The following is a 10,528-nucleotide window of genomic DNA, read 5'->3' on the forward strand; positions in this document are numbered from 1 at the left end:
TGAGGAGAAAGAACTGGCCTCCCTACAATATAAAACTAGCCATTCCGCTGACCAGTTTGGGCGGGGGGGAAGTCTAAGGAGTTACTAGTAAAAGATGAAAAATGGGGAAAGGAGAAGCAGTAGGAAAGGAAGTGCTTCTGGAGGAAAAAATGTCCAGGGATATTGCTTGTTGCCAAAAAAGAAACAAATTAGCTAAAAATAAAGAAGTGTCTATTGGACTTGACAACATGGAAATCATTGCAGACCTTAACTTTGACAGCAGGAATTTCGCAGATTTAGTGGAGGTTACAGAGGTCAGTCATGTCTGAAGAAAGGAAAAAATGAAGTCGTGAAGAAGGCTGCAGAAACAACCATATAGATTTGTTCAGGAAAAAGGGAGGGTAAGTGCCCTCTGGAAGGTCAAGGGCATTGTTCATGCACTCGTTGGGTCAGAAATAACTAGAAGTCTGTGTGCTGTTGGAATGAAAACTAAACCAGGAATACAAGAGCCGAATCAACTGGAGGGTAAAGACCCTAAGAAGATGAGGAGGAAAGGATGAAGGAGATAGGGAAAGGACTGGCCTTGAATAGGTCTGTGAATGGACTGACCAAATGGTATCTCACAGCTGGAACCAAGAGAGGACAGCAGGTGGAGTATGTGCCTTGCGTGTTCCTGCCCTGGGTTTAAATCCTTAGCATCACATATAGTCCTCAGAGCACTTCCAGGAGCTAGCCCTAAGCACAGAGCCAGGAGCAATCCTTAAGCACTACCAAATGTGGTTGAACCACCGCACCCCTACCAAAACATAGCTGACCTAATCTCACACTCTCTAAAACAAAAAGAAACTCTTGTTATCTTGAGTAAATCAACCTCTGTACCAGCACCCTTGCCTGGAAAATTATGGACCTAGACAATAAGTTTGCTGAGATACTCTTAGTTCAAAGTCTTAGTCTTGAATAGAAGTCTATGTGCCTTTAGGAACATATATTATTTCATTCATATCTATTTCACTTCAAAAAATACTTCAAGGTGCTAGAAAGATAGTACAGGGATTAAGGTGAATTCTTTGCATGAAGCTGGCCCTGATAAATACCCAGCATAACATGGTCCGTCCCCTCAGGCATTGCTAGGTGTAACCCCAGAGGTCCCCAAGCACTTCCCAGTTGGGCCCTAGTAGTCCCTGTCACCACAGACCATAAGCATCAGTGTATTCTCAGGCCCTCACATTGAGCCTATGTGACCCAGTTGGCTGAGAATCGCTAAGAATGGGCTTTAGGCCCTCTGAGAGGGAGGGAGGGAGGGAGGAAGGAAGGAAGGAAGGAAGGAGGGAGGGAGGGAGGGAGGGAGGGAGGGAGGGAGGGAGGGAGGGAGGGAAGGAAGGAAGGAAGGAAGGAAGGAAGGAAGGAAGGAAGGAAGGAAGGAGGGAGGGAGGGAGGGAGGGAGGGAGGGAGGGAGGGAGGGAGGGAGGGAGGGAGGGAGGGAAGGAAGGAAGGAAGGAAGGAAGGAAGGAAGGAAGGAAGGAAGGAAGGAAGGAAGGAAGGAAGGAAGGAAGGAAGGACAGTGTTTTTAGCCCAAACTTTTCCATCAAGGCCTTGCAGAAAAACAGCATAGACAGAATGGAGAACGCTCAGAAGTGCCACTGAGACTTCATGACCTGGGTCAGTCAGCTACAGGATCCTAAACCACAGCAAAATCATATTGTGAGCTTAATGATTGGGCAAGTAGCGGTCTCTTGGTTAGGACAGTAGGAAACAACCAAGTTCACCTAAGCAGTACTAATTTTAGGAATGCACTCAAGGAATACAGGATTGAAATGACCAGGTCGGGGCAAAGACTGGAGCTGAGAAATGGAACGCCCTGCTCAAGAGGGTTTCTTCTCTCTCCCTTTCTAGCTGCTGTTCTCTGGGCCCCATTCTGCTGGCTTTTCCTTAGCTTAAAAAGCCTCTGTGCATCCACATGCTGACACACTTCCCCTGTGCAGACTCCTTCCCTCTGATCTAAGAATAACTGACCCAACTTGAACACAGGGCACATGCCCTGTATGACCCACTGAAACCAAAGGAAACTGTTGCATTACATAAAAGGGCTGCTCTGGACTCAGCACACACTACAGTAGATATTGTTATACCCAACATAAAACTTTTAATTACCTTAACTTATTCTTACATGGGCTGGAGCGATAGCACAGCAGTAGGGCGTTTGCCTTGCACACAGCCAACATGGCCGACCCGAGTTCAATTCCTCCGCCCCTCTCGGAGAACCCGGCAAGATACCGAGAGTATCTTGCCCGCACGACAGAGACTGGCAAGCTACCCGTGACGTATTCGATATGCCAAACACAGTAACAACAAAGTCTCCAATGGAGAAGTTACTGGGCCAACTTGAGCAAATTCTTACATACCCTTGACTCTAAAACATCACCCATTTACTGACAGTTCCTCAGAAAAAGGGAACTGCATATGCAAATGATGCTATATAATTCTTGTTATATTATGATATATAAAATATACAATTAATATGTTGTTATAATTATATTAATAATCAAAATTCATAGATTTGGAATAAAATATGCTAATTTAATATTTTAAGATAAAGTAATAAATAAATATTAACAATCTGCAAGAATTGGGGTTGGAGAGATAGTACAGTAGGTAAGGCATTTGCTTTACACACACCCAACTAGAATTCTATCTCTGGCATCCCATATGGTCCCCTGAGCACTGCCAGGAGTGATTCCTGAGTGCAGAGCCAGAAATAACCCCTGACATTGCTGAGTGTGACCTAAAAACAAACAACAACAAAATAAAGAACAAAATAAAGAACTTCCAGAAGTTTGTTTATGCCCTCCAAGAACATTTTCTTCTCTAGTATTGATATGATTATCAAAATTCGGTTCTAAGCTTCTTTTACAAAGTAGAAAAAATAATTCTGAGTCACTTTTGCATCATAATGAAATTCTGAATTTCATTAACTATGCCCATTGTCTTGACAGATGTAGTAATTTTGGGTTGGTAATATAATTTAAAAACACATCAAAGGTTCTGGAATTTTATTTCTTTTTTTCTTCCTTGATTATACTTACAGGATTTAATTAAATTATAGATCTCTGGGATTTAATTGCTGTTCCTGAAAGTCAACTAAAGGCTTTTATTGCATGTTCTGAAGTTGAGTGGTAGGACTTCACAAGATTGATTATAGTTGCTTTTCTCCTCATTTTGAAAATTTAACAATGTATCCTTGAAGACTTGATTTTCTCTGAGGTCCTTGTCTGCATTGTCTGATGTGTAGTAGGCAATCTTCTCCACAAACATCCAAAGCTACTCCATAACACATGCTTGTTTTTAAAAGGTTTTTATGGTTCTCGTAATTACACTTTTAAATTTTAATTTAAATGGTGTGCACCTGTGCTACTACCAATGGCACTAATTCAGTCAACCTTCTGTGTTTGGCAGAACTTGGCTACAAGCATGTGGACAAGCGAAGGTGATTTGTCAGATGCTCTGGCTAGCACCTGGACAATCTCTTTAAAACTATCTTTACATGTCCAGTGTCAACAGATGTTGTTTCCCTATTGATAACAGGCTATTCTAACTGGCATAAGAGTCTATTTCATTCACACTTTGATTTGCATTTCCCTAATAATTATGAAGATGAACACTTATTTTAATGCCTACAGGCCATCCATAAGTCTTCCTTGGGGAAATGTCTGTTCATTTCCTGTTACCATTTTTTGAAGGTATTGTTTGTTTTTAGTTGTTGAGTTTTGTGAGTAGTTTATGCATCTTGGGAAACAGCCTTTTTTCAGATATATGGTGTGCAAACATTTTTCTCCCATTCAGTAGGGTGTTTTAAAATTTTAGTTCAGGGCTGGAGCAATAGTACAGCGGGTAGGACATTTGCCTTGCGTGTGGCCGATCCGGGTTCAATTCCCAGCGTCCCATATGGTCCCCTGAACACCGCCAGGAGTAATTCCTGAGTTCTAAGCCAGGAGTAGCCCTGTGCATCGCCGGGTGTGACCCAAAAAGCCAAAAAAAAGTAAAAGAATTTTAAAAATAAAATTTTAGTTCTAGGATCTGGAGCAAGGGCACTTGTCTTAACCAGTTTCAGTTAGTTGTTTCTATTTTTTGCTTCTGTTAGTGAAGACACCTCTGAGTTTCATATTCTGGAGAGTTCTGTCTATAATTTCCTCAATGCATTTATGAATTCTTATCTAATATTGAGATCTTAAATACATTTTGAATGAACATTTATGTGCAATATGAGATAGGGATCCTATTACTCTTTTTGCACGTGGCTATCCAGTTTTTCCAAAACTGTTTAAGAATTTTTCCTTGCTCAACTACCCATCCCTCGTTCCTTTGTCATTAATTAACCACCTGCATAACTGGGAATTTACTTTCAGACTCTCAATTCTATTCCACTGATCTGAAAGTCTATTTAGGGAGAACCATTTTAAACGACAATAATAGTAACAAGGGGAACACCTTGTTCTTACGGTTTTATGAGATACTCAGCTCTTTCCCTCCTTTCCCCTATTTCAATAGCCCAAGCGAACAAATCGCCAAACAATTGTTGAGACATCGGAGGACAATCCTGTCCTCAACATCCCTTGCACAGAAAAGGAGACAACATAAATGAACAAGGAAAGGGTCCTTATATATCATGCTCATGGCCCTTCCACTTTAGGATTCTGCTGCTGGCAACGGTATCAAAGGCTGAGGTGTGAGAGAACAGGTTGCTTCAAATGACTTCACAGACAATCCCAAGCACTATGAATTTTCTTTCAGCATTAGTATCATCTAGAAACCTACTTCTCTTGCTAGGGTACAGTGAGGCTTCCGTTTTCTAGCCTGGCAGTTAGGCCTCCTTTTTCTAGCCTATTTCTTTTTCTAGAATAATAGCAGGAGCTTCTTCTAGACCTATTGAAATGGGCTCAATTCTTACCTATTGAGTGGACTCAAACATTTTGCCTACTGAGTAAAAATAAACAAAGCTCACAATTAATTTTATAATTATAGCATGAGGAAGGTTTGTGATGGAGTGTGATATCTCAACCCAGCGTCAAAAAGCCCCTGGGGGTTCCTTCCCTGAAGCCAGGAAGTCCACCCTAAAAAGGCTCATTGACTTTCAAAAGTTGTGGCTGAGTTTTTTTTTTTAATTGGTTATTTAATGAACTGAAGATAAACCCTCTTATTATTATTGTTTGGAGAACTATGTTGAAGACACAACAAGCTCTATGTGTGGGTTTTAAATGTGTTTGCTTTGTTTCTCATTTTCTTCTATTACTTTCAGTTCCAGGGACTGCTCTAATTCACCATCTTTATGGTTTCCTCCCCCACTGACCCTATTTCCGTTACCTGCTGCTACTCAAACTCATCTATGTGACTTTTAGATTAAAATAAAGCCCCCTCTGGTTGATTTATCTTTTTTCTTTCATTCTTTTTTAATTATTTTGTGCTATAAACATGTACTGAGCCCTCACTGTGTCTCAGATCCCCTTAAGTATATTTATTTATGTTACCATTTCACCAGGAACATTGAAATTGATGCAAACACTATTTTTATTTAATAACAAACATAAAAATTATTTTTACTTAAATCCAGTGTCACCATTGGCTTCTGAATGCCCCTTAGAGTGCCTTTAAAACAGACTTTAGATCTTCTTAAGCAATTTAAGGTTGTGAATTTTACCATTGTTCAAATCTGGCCCAAATGCTTGCCAGGATTGAGACTAGATATAAATCTTAGAAGTTCTACATGTCCCTGCTTTCTCATTTACTAAATGGTATAATTACATCTATGTCTAGGATAGTTTGAAGGTCAAACACATTCCTTACTGTAAGTAATACAAAAGAAGCAATCAAAAGTATAATTACCTCATTGTCATGCACACATTCCTTTTATTTACATACTATTCACGTTCACTCTTCATATATTTAGTGATAACCTTTTATGTATCCAGCACTTGGCTAAGCTCTAGCCGTGCTATATTTGGGTCTCTCATTATAAGCCCAGTAAAAATACAACTTCACTGCTTTCCACAGCCTTGTCCAGACTCCCTAACTCTCCTAAGGATCCCAGAAAGGCAACTCATTTCCTGCTGAAAAGTTTCTCTGCCCTGTAACTCACACTGGTTTCGGAGGATGCGACTTTTGCGTTTTTCTCACTTCCTCTAGCTTACTCATGGGATCCTTTTCCAATCACTCACTTTTCTATTACCTATCAATTACTCCTTTCTTCCTATGGTATGGGTTAAAAAAAACTTCTTTCCTTTTTACGTTCTTTGTGTTGAATTATCCTTTTTGGAGATGAATGATTTTATGATATGTATGACCTGTTTGGTAATTTTTAGATCACCTTTTAGACATTATCTCATTTCAAGATGACTCTGATATGGGTTACTACTCCTATTATGAATATTTTTTAAAAAAACTAATCTTAGAAAAATGAGTGAATCACAAGGTTCATCAACTCCACCTGCTCTCCCCATTTCCCCCAAATTAGAGAATGATTACAATATTCTGTAAAGTCACAAATGTTATAGGATACACCAAGAGTATGGATGATGGCATGATGGCTGACTGATGCATCTATCACTATTTTTCTTTGTTAGGCATTTGGTCCTAAACATTCGGGAATCTTCTGTTCTATAGGGAACATTTGGATCTAAATTTTAGAAGGTACTATCTCAACTAATATTTCTTTCTAGATGATGCAAGTGGGCTGGAGCGATAGCACAGCGGTAGGGCGTTTGCCTTGCACGCAGCCAACATGGCTGCCCCGAGTTCAATTCCTCCACCTCTCTCGGAGAGCCCGGCAAGCTACCGAGAGTATCTCGCCCGCACGGCAGAGCCTGGCAAGCTGACCATGATTTATTCAATATGCCAAACACAGTAACAACAAAGTCTCCAAAGGAGACGTTACTGGGCCCACTCGAGCAAATCGATGAACAACGGGAGGACAGTGACAGTGACAGATGATGCAAATTTTCTTAAACATCAGCACATCAGTGGATTTTTTAATTATTTCTGTTTGCATCAATTCTTTATCCCTGTATTGCATTTACTTACTGATAAAGCTTTTCTCCATTGTCAACGCTATACCTTTTAACATAGTCTTAGAAAAGAATTGTTTTCTCCTCGGATTCATACCTCATTAACAAAATTACTTTCAAAGAGCAAATTATTAATAGGAAGCAAATTATTATTAGGAACACAAAATAGTCCTACATTTTAGCCTTCATCAAACCCATCTATTTCAATAACTATTCTCCAACATTGATGCATTTCATTAGAAGACTTGCAAACTTCCCCAATATCATGTAGTTGGATTGAATTTTTTTTTCTCTCACATCTTCAGCTTTTGCCTTCACACTGAAAAGTCAATAGTCAAGGGGTTGATATCCAGGATATACAAAATACTGGTTAAACTCCACAAGAAGAAAACATCCAACCCCATCCAAAAATGGGGCAATGAAATGAACAGAAACTTTCTCAAAGAAGAAATCCGAATGGCAAAAAAGCACATGAGAAAATGCTCTACATCATTAATCATCAGGGAGATGCAGATCAAAACCACAATGAGATACCATCTCACACCTCAGAGACTGGCCCAAATTCAAAAGAACAAAAGCAACCGATGCTGGCGTGGATGTGGCGAGAAAGGGACACTCCTTCACTGTTGGTGGGAATGTCCACTGGTTCAGCCCTTCTGGAAAACAGTATGGACGATTCTCAAAAAATTAGAAATTGAGCTCCCATTTGACCCAGCAATACCACTCCTGGGAATATATCCCAGAGAGGCAAAAATGTATAGTCGAAGTGACATCTGCACTTGTTTGTTCATTGCAGCCCTCTTTACAATAGCCAGAAACTGGAAGAAACCTGAATGCCCAAGAACAGATGACTGGTTAAAGAAACTTTGGTACATCTACACAATGGAGTACTATGTAGCTCTTAGAAAAGATGAAGTCATGAAATTTACATACAAGTGGTACAATATGGAAAGTATCATGCTAAGCGAAATGAGTCAGAAAGAGAGGGATAGACATAGAAAGATTGCATTCATCTGGGGGATATAAAGTATGAGATTAATACCCAAGAATAGCTGAGATCAGCACCAGGAGGATTACTCCATAACTTAGAGGCCAGCCGGGTATCCTAGAGGAAAGGGCTATTCAGATAGAGAAGGGAGCACCAAATAAAGGATGTTTGGAGGATCCTCCCAGGAGGGGAGATGCATGTCGAAAGTAGACTATGGACTGAACGTGTTTGCCACTCAATGCCTCTTTTGCAGACCACAACACCCAAAAGGAGAGAGAGAACACAGGGGATTGCCCTGCCACAGAGACGGGGGGATGGGGGGATGGGGGTGGGAGGGATATTATCCATGGTGGTGGAAAATGGGCACTGGTGGAGGGATGGGTATCTGATCATTGTATAATTGAAACCAAAGCACAAGAAATTGTAAATCTACAACTTTAAAAAAAATAAAATAAAATAAAGGGGGAAAAAAAAAAAAAAAAAAAAAAAAAAAAAAAAACCACAATGAGATACCATCTCACACCTCAGAGACTGGCCCACATTCAAAAGAACAAAAGCAACCGATGCTGGCGTGGATGTGGCGAGAAAGGGACACTCCTTCACTGCTGGTGTGAATGTCGACTGGTTCAGCCCTTCTGGAAAACAGTATGGACGATTCTCAAAAAATTAGAAATTGAGCTCCCATTTGACCCAGCAATACCACTCCTGGGAATATATCCCAGAGAGGCAAAAATGTATAGTCGAAGTGACATCTGCACTTTTTGTTCATTGCAGCACTCTTTACAATAGCCAGAAACTGGAAGAAACCTGAATGCCCAAGAACAGATGACTGGTTAAAGAAACTTTGGTACATCTACACAATGGAGTACTATGTAGCTGTTAGAAAAGATGAAGTCATGAAATTTACATACAAGTGGTACAACATGGAAAGTATCATGCTAAGCGAAATGAGTCAGAAAGAGAGGGATAGACATAGAAAGATTGCATTCATCTGGGGGACATAAAGTAACAAAATATGAGATTAATACCCAAAAATAGCTGAGATCAGCACCAGGAGGATTACTCCATAGATTAGTGGCCAGTCTGGCATTCTAGGGGAAAGGGCAGCTCAGATAGAGAAGGGAACACCAAATAAAGGGTGTTTGGAGGATCCTCCCAGGAGGGGAGATGCATGTCGAAAGTAGACTATGGACTGAACATGTTTGCCACTCAATGCCTCTTTTGCAGACCACAACACCCAAAAGGAGAGAGAGAACACAGGGGATTGCCCTGCCACAGAGGCAGGGGGGGATGGGGGGATGGGGGTGGGGGGAATATTATCCATGGTGGTGGAAAATGGGCACTGGTGGAGGGATGGGTATCTGATCATTGTATAATCAAACCCAAGCACAAAAAATTGTAAATCTACAACTGTACCGCATGGTGTTTCACTAATAAAAAAAAAAAATTTAAAAAAAAAAGAAAGAAAAGTCAATAGTGACCACTTTTTTTTTTTGCTTTTTGGGTCACACCCAGCAATGCATAGGGGTTACTCCTGGCTCTGCACTCAGGAATTACTCCTGGCGGTGCTCAGGGAACCATATGGGATGGTGGGAATCAAACCCAGGTCGGCCACGTGCAAGGCAAACGCCCTAACTGCTGTGCTATCATTCCAGCCCCAGTGACCACTTTTCAAATTAGAGTTTTTATATACTTGTAACTTTAAAACTGGCACTTCATTGTCAAGGTGAACAAATCTTAGTAAATTTGACCAAGAGAATTCTCATAGCTTTATTAGTCAGGTCCCTGCCACAGCTAATCTATTATGTTTTAACCTGATAACTGTTCAACAATATAGAGCACTATTAGGATCGCAGTGTACCATAATGAGGGTGAACAAAAACACAGACACTGATTGGGAAATCCAAGGTGCCAACAAGGTCAGGTTCTAGTAAGAACACTTCCTGGTTTGTATGTGATTGCTCTCTTGATGTATCTTCACATAGTACAGACAGTATATGCTAACTCTTGGGTCTCATTTTAAAGAGGACTAATTCCATCATGGAGTCTCTACCCTCATGATCTCATTTGAATCTAACTCTTAAAAGCCCCCATATCCATATAACATCACTTTGGTGTATTCTTACTCCAATCTAAAAGGGTTAAGTAAGGGGACACAAATATTTAGTCCACAGTAATGCGCTCATGATATCCTTATAGTATTTATAAAAGTATTTAACTTGCTAATAATATCACTAACTTTTGTACAAATCTAGCGGTAGCTGAGTATCATTTGCTCATTAAAACAGCAACAAAATGCCAAGGTAAAATTAGAGAGAGGTGTATATGGGAATAAATTAGGATAAGGAAAAGAATATTGAAACTAGAGAAGTAGATGGTGGTTAAGGTACATACCTTACACGTGGCCAGCTCCAGTTCAGTCCATAGCACCACGTATGATTGGTTGCCTGAGCTTCTCAAGAAGTAATCCCTAAGTAGAAAGTCAAGAGTAGCCCCTGAGTTACTG

This window comes from Sorex fumeus, unplaced genomic scaffold (assembly GCF_029834395.1).
Source record: "Sorex fumeus unplaced genomic scaffold, SorFum_2.1 ptg000048l, whole genome shotgun sequence".
NCBI lineage: Eukaryota > Metazoa > Chordata > Mammalia > Eulipotyphla > Soricidae > Sorex > Sorex fumeus.